Raw genomic sequence first — 15141 nt, 5'->3', positions numbered from 1 at the left:
TAATCTATTGGCAATAAACTGCTTTGGTAGCTTTGCTTCTCCTTTAATTACCTGTAGATATTGCCTTTCCATTGGCCCCTTTGCCACTCAGAATTGACGACGGTGTACCAGGTATGTATAGGTTTTAAAGCAGCCCTGTCACCCAGACATTAATAAAAAAATAAATAAATAAATAAATTTGGATTTCATGACTTTTATTATACAGATTTGTATGTCTGGGTGACAGGTCTGCTTTAAAACCTATACATACCTGGTACACCGTCATCAATTCTGAGTGGCAAAGGGGCCAATGGAAAGGCAATATCTTTATAGCTGTTATAAGCGCATTTAAAAATCTCGTCTGTCAATCAAATATTGTTTGCCCCTCCTCTATGCCTTGGGCAGTTACTTTCACTTTCCATTCAGCACTTCCTGTGTCACTTCTCTCCTCACATTCCCACGTTCTCTCTACCGTTTAATTGTGTAGCCAGGACATGGGGATGGACATCAGCTCCCCCATTCTAGTGCACAAACAAGATTCTGAGATGATACAAGTCTCCTCTTAATAACTGTCCACAAAATGGCTCCTGTCTGCTTGTTTTAAATATGAATTCACAGACTGAAAGAAACAAGATTCAAATAATTTATATAATGTAATTAAAGGAGAAGGAAAGGTTAAAACTAAGTAAGCTTTATCAAAAAGGTCCATCTAAATATACCAGTAAACCCCCAAAGTAATGCTGCTCTGAGTCCTCTGTCAAACAGCACATTTCTTTCCTTCTATTGTGTACTCATGGGCTTCTGTATCAGACTTCCTGCCTTCAGCTTAAACCTCATTGCCCTGGGCGTGAGCATGCTCAGTTTGCTCCTCTTCCCCTCCCCCTCCCCCTTCCTTCTCTGCTGTAATCTGAGCCCAGAGCAGGGAGAGACTCAGGCAGGAAGTGATGTCACACCACATTAATACTGCAGCTGCTATCCTAAACAAACAGAGAGTTTCTAGAGCTTTTTACTCAGGTATGGTAAAACATTCTACAGAATAAATATAGCATTCTAGCTTGCACTATTGCAGCTAATCTATTGCCAATAAAATGCCTCCGTAGCTTTCCTTCTCCTTTAAAGTTCATTTTGCTTGACTAATGTGATAAAATAGGATTTGGAATATTTGTTTTGGGTGACGGGTCCCCTTTAATGTAACAGAGGAATTGTGGGTACATGTTGCTATTGAGAGAGTGGCTCCAGATTGAGGAAAGGGCATTGGCTACTATAAAGGGTTGTGTGTGTGCCAGGCTGTAGGTTATAGGAAGGCCAGTGCCCACATACAGCCCTGGGTATAGACTGGAACATTGCGCCTCTCTTAGATGAACCCCAGCGATTGCCAACAAAGCTTTCACTCTAATAGCTGTGCCCCAAGCTCCGCCCCCGAGTGGGCATGAGAGAATGGTTTTGTTTGTTACTGAATCTTGTGACCGTCCCACGTGGCCCCTTGATGTACCCAGGGCTGGAACATGTGGCCCCTGGAGGGAGCGCTGTTAGTCACATGATCACAAGGGAGAAATTAAACGTTCCATTCAGAGAAGATTTGTGCAGCTGTTACGGGAAGAGAAAATCAATGGGCACAGAGCTGACACTCTGTCACTGGGAAAAGCTGGGGCCAATCAGAGTGTGAATGAGAGAAGGCTCAACCAATTGCCATTGTTCCCACCCATCCATAACCCACTCAGGAACAATCCACGTAATGACTGGTAATATTTAGCATGGCACCACCACTCTCCTAATGCCAACGCTCCAATTGCTTCACCCCAGGGCACACACATTATAGGGAGTGGCACACGCATTATAAACTCAGCAAATACAATGTGCTACTAATGGCTCTGCCCGTATCACAGGTGAGCTCTACCAGGTGAGCTCCTCCCTCAGTCTCTTCAAGGAGGGGCTAGGACCCTTCCCTGCTTAGTCTGTGTATGGGGGAGGGGCCAGAACACTTCCTTCTTAGTCTGTGTATGGGGGAGGGGCTAGGAAATTCCCTGCTTAGTCTGTGTACGGGGGAGGGGCCAGAACACTTCCTTCTTAGTCTGTGTATGGGGGAGGGGCAAGGATATTCACCGCTTAGTCTGTGCATGGGGGAGGAAATTCCCTGCTTAGTCTGTGTACGGGGGAGGGGCCAGAACACTTCCTTCTTAGTCTGTGTATGGGGGAGGGGCAAGGATATTCACCGCTTAGTCTGTGCATGGGGGAGGGGCAAGGACACTTCTGTGCATGGGGAGGTGGGGGCAGGACACTTCCTTCTTAGTCTGTGTATGGGGGAGGGGCTAGGAAATTCCCTGCTTAGTCTGTGTATGGGGGAGGGGCAAGGATATTCACCGCTTAGTCTGTGCATGGGGGAGGGGCAAGGACACTTCTGTGCATGGGCAGGTGGGGGCAGGACACTTCCTTCTTAGTCTGTGTATGGGGGAGGGGCTAGGAAATTCCATGCTTAGTCTGTGTATGGGGGAGGGGCAAGGATATTCACCGCTTAGTCTGTGCATGGGGGAGGGGCAAGGACACTTCTGTGCATGGGCAGGTGGGGGCAGGACACTTCCTTCTTAGTCTGTGTATGGGGGAGGGGCTAGGAAATTCCCTGCTTAGTCTGTGTATGGGGGAGGGGCAAGGATATTCACCGCTTAGTCTGTGCATGGGGGAGGGGCAAGGACACTTCTGTGCATGGGGAGGTGGGGGCAGGACACTTCCCTTCTTAGTCTGTGTATGGGGGAGGGGCAAGGATATTCACCGCTTAGTCTGTGCATGGGGGAGGGGCAAGGACACTTCTGTGCATGGGGAGGTGGGGGCAGGACACTTCCTTCTTAGTCTGTGTATGGGGGAGGGGCTAGGCAATTCCCTGCTACGTCTTATTTGAGGCAAGTATAATCCTCATGTTTTCACAATTGTATTATTTTTGTAGTGGAAACAGCACGTTAAATGCATTCAAATAGTTTAATCATACTCAATTTACGCTGTGTAAAAGTAATTCTGTATATTTTTGAAAACCCAATAAAAATGTTGAAAAGAAATTCCCTGCTTAGTCTGTGTATGGGGGAGGGGCCAGAACACTTCCTTCTTGGTCTATGTATGGGGGAGGGGCTAGGAAATTCCATGCTTAGTCTGTGTATGGGGGAGGGGCTAGGATATTCACCGCTTAGTCTGTGCATGGGGGAGGGGCAAGGACACTTCTGTGCATGGGGAGGTGGGGGCAGGACACTTCCCTGCTTAGTCTGTGCATGGGGGAGGGGCAAGGACACTTCTGTGCATGGGGAGGTGGGGGCAGGACACTTCCCTTCTTAGTCTGTAAGGGGGAGGGGCCCAGACATTTCTTTGCATGGGGGAGGGGCCAGGATACTGTAGGCAACATACTGAGGTGGAGCTCTCTTAAGCCTCTCCTTGGGGGAGGGAAGAAGATGGGAATTTACTGGAGGAACATCTAATATAAGTAATTCTAAAACAACTGGACTTGCTGAGTAATCAATGAAGACATTTCACTACTTCTAGGAGCAGCTTCTTCAGTACAACTGACTGGTGTGGGAAGTTCTGGGCATATTAAAGGAAAACTATACCCCCAAAATGAACACCTAAGCAACAGAGTTCATATCATATTAAGTAGCATATTAAAGAATCTTACCAAACTGGAATATATATTTAAGTAAATCTTGCCCTTTTACATCTCTTGCCTTGAGCCACCATTTTGTGATGGTCTGTGTGCTGCCTCAGAGATCAGCTGTGCAATGTAGTGTAGCCCGCTCGCACAACCCTGGCCTTCAGCAATTCAACGCCTGGTGCACGGTGTAGGAGGGATCGGCACCCCCCTCAGCAAATAGTCCAAGAAGACACTGGCACACAGAGGCTAGTAACAGCCCCTTTGTCTGACCCCGAAACGTTGCACGTTTGCAAAATAAACACGCAAGGGTATAACCCTGCTGTTACTAGCCTCTGTGTGCCAGTGTCTTCTTGGACTCAGAGATCAGCTGACCAGAAATACTGCAGCTCTAACTGTAACAGGAAGAGATCACCTGACCAGAAATACTGCTTCTCTAACTGTAACAGGAAGAGATCACCTGACCAGAAATACTGCAGCTCTAACTGTAACAGGAAGAGATCACCTGACCAGAAATACTGCAGCTCTAACAGTAACAGGAAGAGATCACCTGACCAGAAATACTGCAGCTCTAACTGTAACAGGAAGAGATCATCTGACCAGAAATACTGCAGCTCTAACTGTAACAGGAAGAGATCACCTGACCAGAAATACTGCAGCTCTAACTGTAACAGGAAGAGATCATCTGACCAGAAATACTGCAGCTCTAACTGTAACAGGAAGAGATCACCTGACCAGAAATACTGCAGCTCTAACTGTAACAGGAAGAGATCACCTGACCAGAAATACTGCAGCTCTAACTGTAACAGGAGGAGATCACCTGACCAGAAATACTGCAGCTCTAACTGTAACAGGAAGAGATCACCTGACCAGAAATACTGCAGCTCTAACTGTAACAGGAAGAAGTGTTGAAGCAAAAGACACAAATCTGTCTGTTAATTGGCTCATGTGACCTTACATGTATGGTTTGTTGGTATGTTTGTGAGTACAGTGAATACTACGATCCCAGGGGGCGGCCCTTATTTTTTAAAAGGGCAAGTTTCTATTTATGATTACCCAATGGCACATACTACTAGAAAAGTATATTATTATGAAAATGGTTTATTTACATGAAGCAGGATTTTACATATGAGCTGTTTTATGCAATATCTTTTTATAGAGACCTACATTGTTTGGGGTGGTATAGTTTTCCTTTAACTCTTCCACTAATCCAATCACAGAGGTGTAGATTGTGTGTAGTTACTGTGATAGGATTATCCAATGTGTCATGTGACTCCACCTCTGTGAATTTCTTCACCTCTCTGAAGAGTTACAATGTGCCATTGTGATTGGATTAGTGGAAGAGTTTATATGAACTTCCCACACCAGTCAGTTGTACTGAAGAAACTGCTCCTAGAAGTAGTGAAACGTCTTCATTGATTACTCAGCAAGTCCACTTGTTTATTTTAGAATTACTTCTATTAGATGTGCCGTGACCTGGATGATTGACAATCTCCATAGTCCTCTTACAGGAGTAACACTATTACTTTGCCCAATCCAAATCAATGGACCATACCATTTATATTGGGGGGGTGGATTAGAATGAAATACAGAGTGATCTAGTGGGAGGGCTTCATGCTCCATTCCCTTTATAGAGATGGGGGGGCATTAGACTAAATCACTGTGAGGGTCTGCACCCCCCTTCTCTTCTACATGTTGTACCTGTGGGTTCCTCAGTCAGTAAATCCCCCTGTAGAAGGAGTGGGTGCCACCCTAAAATCTCTGCAGATAAAATCCTTATGGATTATTTGGGGTGTATGTGCCTCTTGGGGGGTCTGAAATGACACCCACTGATGTCTCTGTGTTTTACCTGTGGGATCAGAAGATTAAGCACAGCTGTGCCTTGTCTGCAATAATAACAATTAATAATAATTAATAATCCCTGTCTCTGCACTCACTCTGCTCTGTCTCTCACTCACTCCCTGGTGTCTCCCACTCACTCTACCCCCAGCACTCCCTTCCTCTGCTTTCTTTCACTCACCCTACACCCAGCACTCACTTCCTGTGCTTTGTCTCTCACCTACCCCCAGCACTCACTCCCTGCTGTCTCTCACTCACCCTACACTGAGCACTCACTCCCTGGTGTCTCTCACTCACCCTACACTGAGCACTCACTCCCTGGTGTCTCTCACTCACCCTACACTGAGCACTCACTCCCTGGTGTCTCTCACTCGCCCTACACTGAGCACTCACTCCCTGGTGTCTCTCACTCACCCTACACTGAGCACTCACTCCCTGGTGTCTCTCACTCACCCTACACTGAGCACTCACTCCCTGGTGTCTCTCACTCGCCCTACACTGAGCACTCACTCCCTGGTGTCTCTCACTCACCCTACACTGAGCACTCACTCCCTGGTGTCTCTCACTCACCCTACACTGAGCACTCACTCCCTGGTGTCTCTCACTCGCCCTACACTGAGCACTCACTCCCTGGTGTCTCTCACTCACCCTAAACCCAACGCTCACTCCCTGGTGTCTCTCACTCACCCTAAACCCAACGCTCACTCCCTGGTGTCTCTCACTCACCCTAAACCCAACGCTCACTCCCTGGTGTCTCACTCACCCTACACTGAGCACTCACTCCCTTACAGTGAGTATGACAGGACAGGCTGAGAATGGTTCCGTGTAGGAATACAAATTGGGGGTGAGTATAATGCGGGTATAGTAAGTGCTGGGGGTGAGTATTGTGCCAATGTCTGGGCACTGCCCTTGTGTTGCCCTCGCTCCCCCGGATGAAGGTCAGACATTCCTGGCGGGATGAGAAGGTGATTACAGATTAATTACATTTCCCATTCCCCGGCCTCTGATTGGATCAGTGAGATATCATGTGATGAGAGACAAGAGGAGACATTTCCAAGCTGTGGGCAGTGAGGATAATGATGTGTTTGTGCTGATATTATTACACTCAGCTCCATCCTGTATGTCTGGTGCCTCAGGGGCCACACGGGGCCACTAATCACAATATCAGCACTAACTGACGTCCCACAATACACTTTGTTATCACCTGCCTCACTTGGGCTTCACTGTGCACTGTGGGTGTGGCTAATGTGGAAAAGGGGTGGGTATCACTGAAGGGGTGTGGCTAGGGCACAATATGGCAGCCTGCAAACACCCAACTTCCCTTTCTTCTATGTAATAGGTCAGAGCAGAAGTGCCTGTAGGGGGCGACTGTACCAGTCCTGGAACCCCAATAATAAGGAGACAAAACTGAAAGGGAATGGACTGGATCTGATGGCTCTAAGCAGTGAGAGGGGAGGAGTTCTCAAAATTCATCTTAAATCAGGGGTTAGCCAATGTACCCAGATGTCCTTGTTCTTGTAACTCCCTGCACCCTGTGAAATCTGAGCATTTAGTTTGTGTTATTCCTACAGCCTCTAGGGACAGGAATTGCACGGGAATGGGCTGAGTTTGGATGCAACAGGGCGTGGCCTGGGCAGGTGATGGGCGTGGCCTGGGCAGGTAATGGGTGTGGTCATGTGCAGGAGGGTGAAATATGAGTTTTGGGGGTCACATTGGGAGAATGTATGTGTGTGTGTATATATATATATCCCCCTACTCTGTTCCTTTAAATGAAACTTCTTTTCCTCTAGTCTGAAGGGGAGGCCTCTGGTACGTCATTCTCTTTATGGGTAAAAAGGTCCCCTGCTATTTGTCTATAATGTCCTCTAATGTACTTGTAAAGTCTAATCATGTCCCCTCACAAGCGCCTTTTTTCCCCCAGAGAAAACAACCCCAACCTTGTCAGTCTCCCCCATCACTGGGTGCAGGGCTTGTGTACCCCCATTGTTATCCCATGGACTGTTCCCCCCACTGCCAGCTGAATGGGCTGTTCCTCACTATCCCTGGGTAAATGGACAGACCCCCCCCCCATAACTGGATACATGGCCTGTTCCTGGAATGTTACCCCCATTGCTATTCGATGGACTGTTCCCCTCATTCCTTGGTCCATTCTCCCAGTAGGAATATGAAGGTGACTCCGAAGGTGACAGGGAGTGAGTGGAGCTGGTTGGGTGCAGTCGAGGGGTTAATGAGCTGGGGGTTATTGATAGTGTGAGACTGGGGCGGATCACTGCACTCCTGGAATTCACGTTATTGCCCCATGGTCATGAAATTGTTGTTAATTCTGTTACTCAGTAACCCAACAGCACATGGTATGGTCCAGTCATGCAGCTCCCCCTGCTGGCAGCTCTGGGAATAGCAATGTCCCTGCACTTACCTGTCTCTGTATCTGCCACTGATTGGCTGGTGCAACTGTCAGTCTGGGCTCATATATTATTATTATTATTGTTATTAACATGTATTTATATAGCACCAACATATTGTGTAGCACTGTAAAGTAAATGTGATTATACAACTAAATCACATGAATTATATATTATAAATAATATACATTATGGAATATAGACTGGCACTTTGTATTGGGCCTCTGTGTACTGGAAATGACTGGGAATATTTAGTATCACGTTTATAAATGTCACCTCCCCCTTCTGCTGAGGCCCAAATACCCCTCGTGTTTATACGTTACCCCCCAATCTGCCCCTGTGGGGGGAGGGGATAATTGTGCTCCCAGTACCTAATGTCACATGGGTCTGTCCATATAAAACAGCTGATGGGACGGTGACTGTAATATACACGTAATTGTACCCCCCATATCTCCCCTCTACCCCAGTGCAGCAAAATGACTTTCTCAGGTTTGTTTCACCTTTAAATTCTCCCCAAACACCTGGATAGTGATTTGTTATTTTGGTTCATTTGGGATGTACTGCCCCCCCCATATCTACCCTCTGACTCCCCTCCCCCATCTCAATCCTCTCTGTTGCCCCAGTAACCAGGGGCTCTGCCTCCTGTGTAATATACAACCCCCCTCTCCAGCTGAGGGTGTGGAATGGGGGACACAAGGGTGGGGGTCATACTGGGTGGGGGGCCACAGAGTTACACCCCTAATCTCACCTCCATCATGTCACCCCCATTCTCTATTCTCACCCCCATGTGTCTGTCTCTCACCTGTTGGACTCTCATACATTCCCCCAATTATTCTGCCTGTGCCCCCCAAATCTCTCCCCTGCACCCCAACACCAGGACAATAATATAGGGGAGGGATCAGGGGAACTGAGGGTCATGTGACTTTGTTACAGAAATTTTGGGAACATTGAGTTGTGCCCTGAATTTAACAAACTGCCTCCTCTCTGCCCAGACTTAACCCTTACACTCCTGGTACCCCACACGGAGTCTCTATGTGCTTAACCCTTACACTCCTGGTACCCCACACTGAGTCTCTATGTGCTTAACCCTTACACTCCTGGTACCCCACACGGAGTCTCTATGTGCTTAACCCTTACACTCCTGGTACCCCACACGGAGTCTCTATGTGCTTAACCCTTACACTCCTGGTACCCCACACGGAGTCTCTATGTGCTTAACCCTTACACTCCTGGTACCCCACACGGAGTCTCTATGTGCTTAACCCTTACACTCCTGGTACCCCACACGGAGTCTCTATGTGCTTAACCCTTACACTCCTGGTACCCCACACTGAGTCTCTATGTGCTTAACCCTTACAACTCCTGGTACCCCCCGGACCCCACACGGAGTCTCTATGTGCTTAACCCTTACACTCCTGGTACCCCACACGGAGTCTCTATGTGCTTAACCCTTACACTCCTGGTACCCCACACGGAGTCTCTATGTGCTAACCCTTACACTCCTGGTACCCCACACGCGAGTCTCTATGTGCTTAACCCTTACACTCCTGTACCCCACACGGAGTCTCTATGTGCTAACCCTTACACTCCTGGTACCCCACACTGAGTCTCTATGTGCTTAACCCTTACACTCCTGGTACCCCACACTGAGTCTCTATGTGCTTAACCCTTACACTCCTGGTACCCCACACGGAGTCTCTATGTGCTTAACCCTTACACTCCTGGTACCCCACACGGAGTCTCTATGTGCTTAACCCTTACACTCCTGGTACCCCACACTGAGTCTCTATGTGCTTAACCCTTACACTCCTGGTACCCCACACGGAGTCTCTATGTGCTTAACCCTTACACTCCTGGTACCCCACACGGAGTCTCTATTGCTTAACCCTTACACTCCTGGTACCCCACACGGAGTCTCTATGTGCTTAACCCTTACCACTCCTGGTACCCCACACGGAGTCTCTATGTGCTTAACCCTTACACTCCTGGTACCCCACACGGAGTCTCTATGTGCTTAACCCTTACACTCCTGGGACCCCACACGGAGTCTCTATGTGCTTAACCCTTACACTCCTGGTACCCACACTGAGTCTCTATGTGCTTAACCCTTACACTCCTGGTACCCCACACTGAGTCTCTATGTGCTTAACCCTTACACTCCTGGTACCCCACACGGAAGTCTCTATGTGCTTAACCCTTACACTCCTGGTACCCCCACACTGAGTCCATGTGCTTAACCCTACACCCTGGTACCCCACGGAGTCTCTATGTGCTTAACCCTTACACTCCTGGTACCCCACACGGAGTCTCTATGTGCTTAACCCTTACACTCCTGGTACCCCACACTGGAGTCTTCTATGTGCTTAACCCTTACACTCCTGGTACCCCACACGGAGTCTCTATGTGCTTAACCCTTACCACTCCTGGTACCCTACACTCCGACCCCACACGGAGTCTCTATGTGCTTAACCCTTACACTCCTGGTACCCCACACGGAGTCTCTATGTGCTTAACCCTTACACTCCTGGTACCCCCACACGGAGTCTCTATGTGCTTAACCCTTACACTCCTGGTACCCCACACGGAGTCTCTATGTGCTTAACCCTTACACTCCTGGTACCCCACACGGAGTCTCTATGTGCTTAACCCTTACACTCCTGGTACCCCACACTGAGTCTCTATGTGCTTAACCCTTACACTCCTGGTACCCCACACGGAGTCTCTATGTGCTTAACCCTTACACTCCTGGTACCCCACACGGAGTCTCTATGTGCTTAACCCTTACACTCCTGGTACCCCACACGGAGTCTCTATGTGCTTAACCCTTACACTCCTGGTACCCCACACGGAGTCTCTATGTGCTTAACCCTTACACTCCTGCAGGAGCCCAGGACATTCTCTGATTCTGCCCCTCCCCCCCAACTCTTCACTGGCACTGGGGCATCATCTCATCCCCTCCCCACAGGCCAATAATGAGAGGCTCAACTTGCCCTTTATCTCTCAGTCTAATGTAGAAGAAGTGGAGCAGAAGCCCCAGGAGTGGCCCTTTTGTGTTGATTGGCCCCAGGACAGGACAAGTTAGTGGAGCACATGACAAGTCCCGTCACTCAGAAACATTTCTATTCAATGTGCCCCCCCCCGATAGGAACATTCCCCCGGGGGGGGGGCGATACTGGGATATCAGTGAGACAATGGAACTGGGAGTATTTGCTAATGATTTGCTCTTTCACTCCCGGCACTCCCTGCACCCACTTATCTCTCACTTATCTCTCACTTATCTCTCAGCCCCAGTTACACCCTGTCCCCCCACAAAGGCTCCCCCTCACCTACATTCACTGACAGGCAGAACAGATAGCAGTGCAGTCTGCAGCATGTGAGTAATTGACATTCACTATGAGTCTGGTATAAAGGGGGGGCTGGAGCTGACTGGGGGAACCTGCTGATTTTATACCATGTGACTGACCAATGGGGCATAACCCCAGGGCTTTATTTCTATAGCCCCACAAATGTACTTTGGGGGGGGGGACACTCATTATACAGTGGTGTGAAAAACTATTTGCCCCCTTCCTGATTTCTTATTCTTTTGCATGTTTGTCACACAACATGTTTCTGATCATCAAACACATTTAACTATTAGTCAAAGATAACACAAGTAAACACAAAATGCAGTTTTTAAATGAGGGTTTTTATTATTTAGGGAGAAAAGAAATCCAAACCTGTGTGAAAAAGTAATTGCCCCCAGAACCTAATAACTGGTTGGGCCACCCTTAGCAGCAATAACTGCAATCAAGCGTTTGCGATAACTTGCAACGAGTCTTTTACAGCGCTCTGGGGGAATTTTGGCCCACTCATCTTTGCAGAATTGTTGTAATTCAGCTTTATTTGAGGGTTTTCTAGCATGAACCGCCTTTTTAAGTTCATGCCACAACATCTCAATAGGATTCAGGTCAGGACTTTGACTAGGCCACTCCAAAGTCTTCATTTTGTTTTTCTTCAGCCATTCAGAGGTGGATTTGCTGGTGTGTTTTGGGTCATTGTCCTGCTGCAGCACCAAGATCGCTTCAGCTTGAGTTGACGAACAGATGGCCGGACATTCTCCTTCAGGATTTTTTGGTAGACAGTAGAATTCATGGTTCCATCTATCACAGCAAGTCTTCCAGGTCCTGAAGCAGCAAAACAAGCCCAGACCATCACACTACCACCACCATATTTTACTGTTGGTATGATGTTCTTTTTCTGAAATGCTGTGTTACTTTTACGCCAGATGTAACGGGACGCGCACCTTCCAAAAAGTTCAACTTTTGTCTCGTCGGTCCACAAGGTATTTTCCCAAAAGTCTTGGCAATCATTGAGATGTTTTTTAGCAAAATTGAGACGAGCCTTAATGTTCTTTTTGCTTAAAAGTGGTTTGCGCCTTGGAAATGTGCCATGCAGGCCGTTTTTGCCCAGTCTCTTTCTTATGGTGGAGTCGTGAACACTGACCTTAATTGAGGCAAGTGAGGCCTGCAGTTCTTTAGATGTTGTCCTGGGGTCTTTTGTGGCCTCTCGGATGAGTTGTCTCTGCGCTCTTGGGGTCATTTTGGTCGGCCGGCCGGGAAGGTTCACCACTGTTCCATGTTTTTGCCATTTGTGGATAATGGCTCTCACTGTGGTTCGCTGGAGTCCCAAAGCTTTAGAAATGGCTTTATAACCTTTGAAATTGAACTCAGGTGTGATAAACCACAGTTACGTTATTTTTTAACAAGGGGGGCACTTTTTCACACAGGCCCATGTAGATTTGGAGTTTTTTTTCTCCCTTAATAACGTAAACCTTCATTTAAAAACGGCATTTTGTGTTCAATTATGTTATCTTTGACTAATAGTTAATGGTTTTTGATGAGCAGAAACATTTAAGTGTGACAAACATGCAAAAGAATAAGAAATCAGGAAGGGGGCAAATAGTTTTTCACACCACTGTAAATAACTATACAGGGTTAATGTGGGGGGGCACTGGGGCAGAAATTCAAGGGTGGGGCTCAATAAATCAGTGGAAATGTCTCTTGGATCAAATGTGATGGAGAACAAAGTGTTAATATGTCAGGAAGATTCCGGGGGGGGGGGGGCACAAGTTAATCCCCTGCAACTGTCTCTCTGTTGTGCAACTACAACTCTCATCTGTCCCTCTCTGTGATACAAACACAACCTGGTGCCAAAACATCGGGGGGAACCTGTGTGTTCTGTACAGTGGCCCCTCCCACTCCTCCCCCTGTGGGGCCACATCAAGTCCTGGTGCAACACTGCCCCCTGCTGGGAACTCCCTGTATCACCTGTATTATTACCTGTATTATTACCTGTATTATTACCTGTGTTATTACCTGTATTATTACCTGTATTACCTGTATCATCTGTATTACCTGTGTTACCTGTACTATTACCTGTATTATTACCTGTATTATTACCTGTATTACCTGTATCATCTGTATTACCTGTGTTACCTGTACTATTACCTGTATTATTACCTGTATTATTACCTGTATTATTACCTGTATTACCTGTATCATCTGTATTACCTGTGTTACCTGTACTATTACCTGTATTATTACCTGTATTATTACCTGTATTACCTGTATCATCTGTATTACCTGTGTTACCTGTACTATTACCTGTATTATTACCTGTATTATTACCTGTATTACCTGTATCATCTGTATTACCTGTGTTACCTGTACTATTACCTGTATTATTACCTGTATTATTACCTGTATTACCTGTATCATCTGTATTACCTGTGTTACCTGTACTATTACCTGTATTATTACCTGTATTAGCCGCCAGTCACAGCTCAGGTAAGAGAGACATTGGCAGGAGACTGGGGCACATTTGCTCATTTAAAGTCCAGGAATTAGAAGTAGAAAACAAGGAGTGAGAGTGAGAGAGCGCTCGGATCAGATCAGTATTTGGGACATCAGACACCTGATCCAGACATCACTTCTCATCAATATATTTTAGAAACATGATAAACCTGATTTATATTCAGACTGTTTGTCTTATTTTTCTCTCTCCTCAATTTATCCACCGCCCTCCAACATCATCAAACTCTCCTGAAATTCTCTGCTCCCATCAGCCTCTCTGTCTAATCACACAATATTACATTGTTTTATATTAAACCATGTTTCCAATCACCCTTTAAAAAGTCCATAAAACCTCAAGGTCACCCAACGAAAACGCACATCAACTCTTAGCTTTGGACTCTCCTTTGCTGAAGTGAGTGTGAGCTCCTGTATCCCCCACGCGAGTCAATGTTCAATGGCCCAGAGGAGTCAATGGTCAGACCCATTTGCCACATGCCCAGGGGGTCCCTTTATCCTTCTCTCCAGCCAAAAGGAACACAAGTACAAGGGGTCGGGAACATCAAACACCCTCTGAGAAGGACCCACATCTTTTTTGGCCACAACAAGGCTGGGTTTGGGGGCCTAATGGCTATTGCACCAAATGCATAAGTCCTAAAGGGTTAGTTACAGGGACATTTGTTTTCTCAAGTTGACTAACAGCTGACCAATCAGACCCTTTTATAGACAATACAATTGCACCATCTCCTGCCTCCAGATACATGAGAACATTTCCAGATACATCAGACACAGTGTTATCATCTCAAACATTGTTACTTATCATCCAGTTGGTACTTCTCTGTCTCTACTCCCTGGATTTACCCAAAGTTACAATCTATCAGAAATAGTTCAACTATGGCTCTCGCACACCCTTAGTAAATTAAAGTAACGACACCTGGTGCACGAAGGTAGAGGATCGGCCGCCTCACAAACAGTCCAGCAGATTCTTGGGCCTTGGGATTCTTTCTGCTGGACAATCTATCAGAAAGACATTGAATATTAAAGTCAGTTGAAATGTTTAGACTTGAAAAACATCATGCAAATCATACTCCCTATTGATGGTTGATGACTCCAATTTCCTAATCCACGTTGTTTCTTTTCTCAATAACTTTTAATCCTGTCCCGCAACTCTCATTAGCAGCAGCTCAGTGAATCTGCATATTAACAACCTCTCCTGTGTGAATGGGGCATCTTCTCTCTACAATGGTCCTCTTTCATCAGCTCTCAACTCCTTTGCTCCTTCTACCAAACTCAACTGAAACTGTACTCACCAAAGTAACCAATGTTCTTCTCCTGGCAAACTCTAAAGGTCACTATTCCATTCTAATCCTTCTACATCTCTCTGATTGCGTTTGTGACACTGCTCTTTCTTATCTTTCTTATCTTTCCACTAAAGTTCTCTTCTTCACATCTACGTCCACCTCATTCC

The sequence above is a fragment of the Xenopus laevis genome, chromosome 2L (assembly GCF_017654675.1).
Source record: "Xenopus laevis strain J_2021 chromosome 2L, Xenopus_laevis_v10.1, whole genome shotgun sequence".
NCBI lineage: Eukaryota > Metazoa > Chordata > Amphibia > Anura > Pipidae > Xenopus > Xenopus laevis.
Note: the sequence above shows the minus strand (reverse complement) of the source record.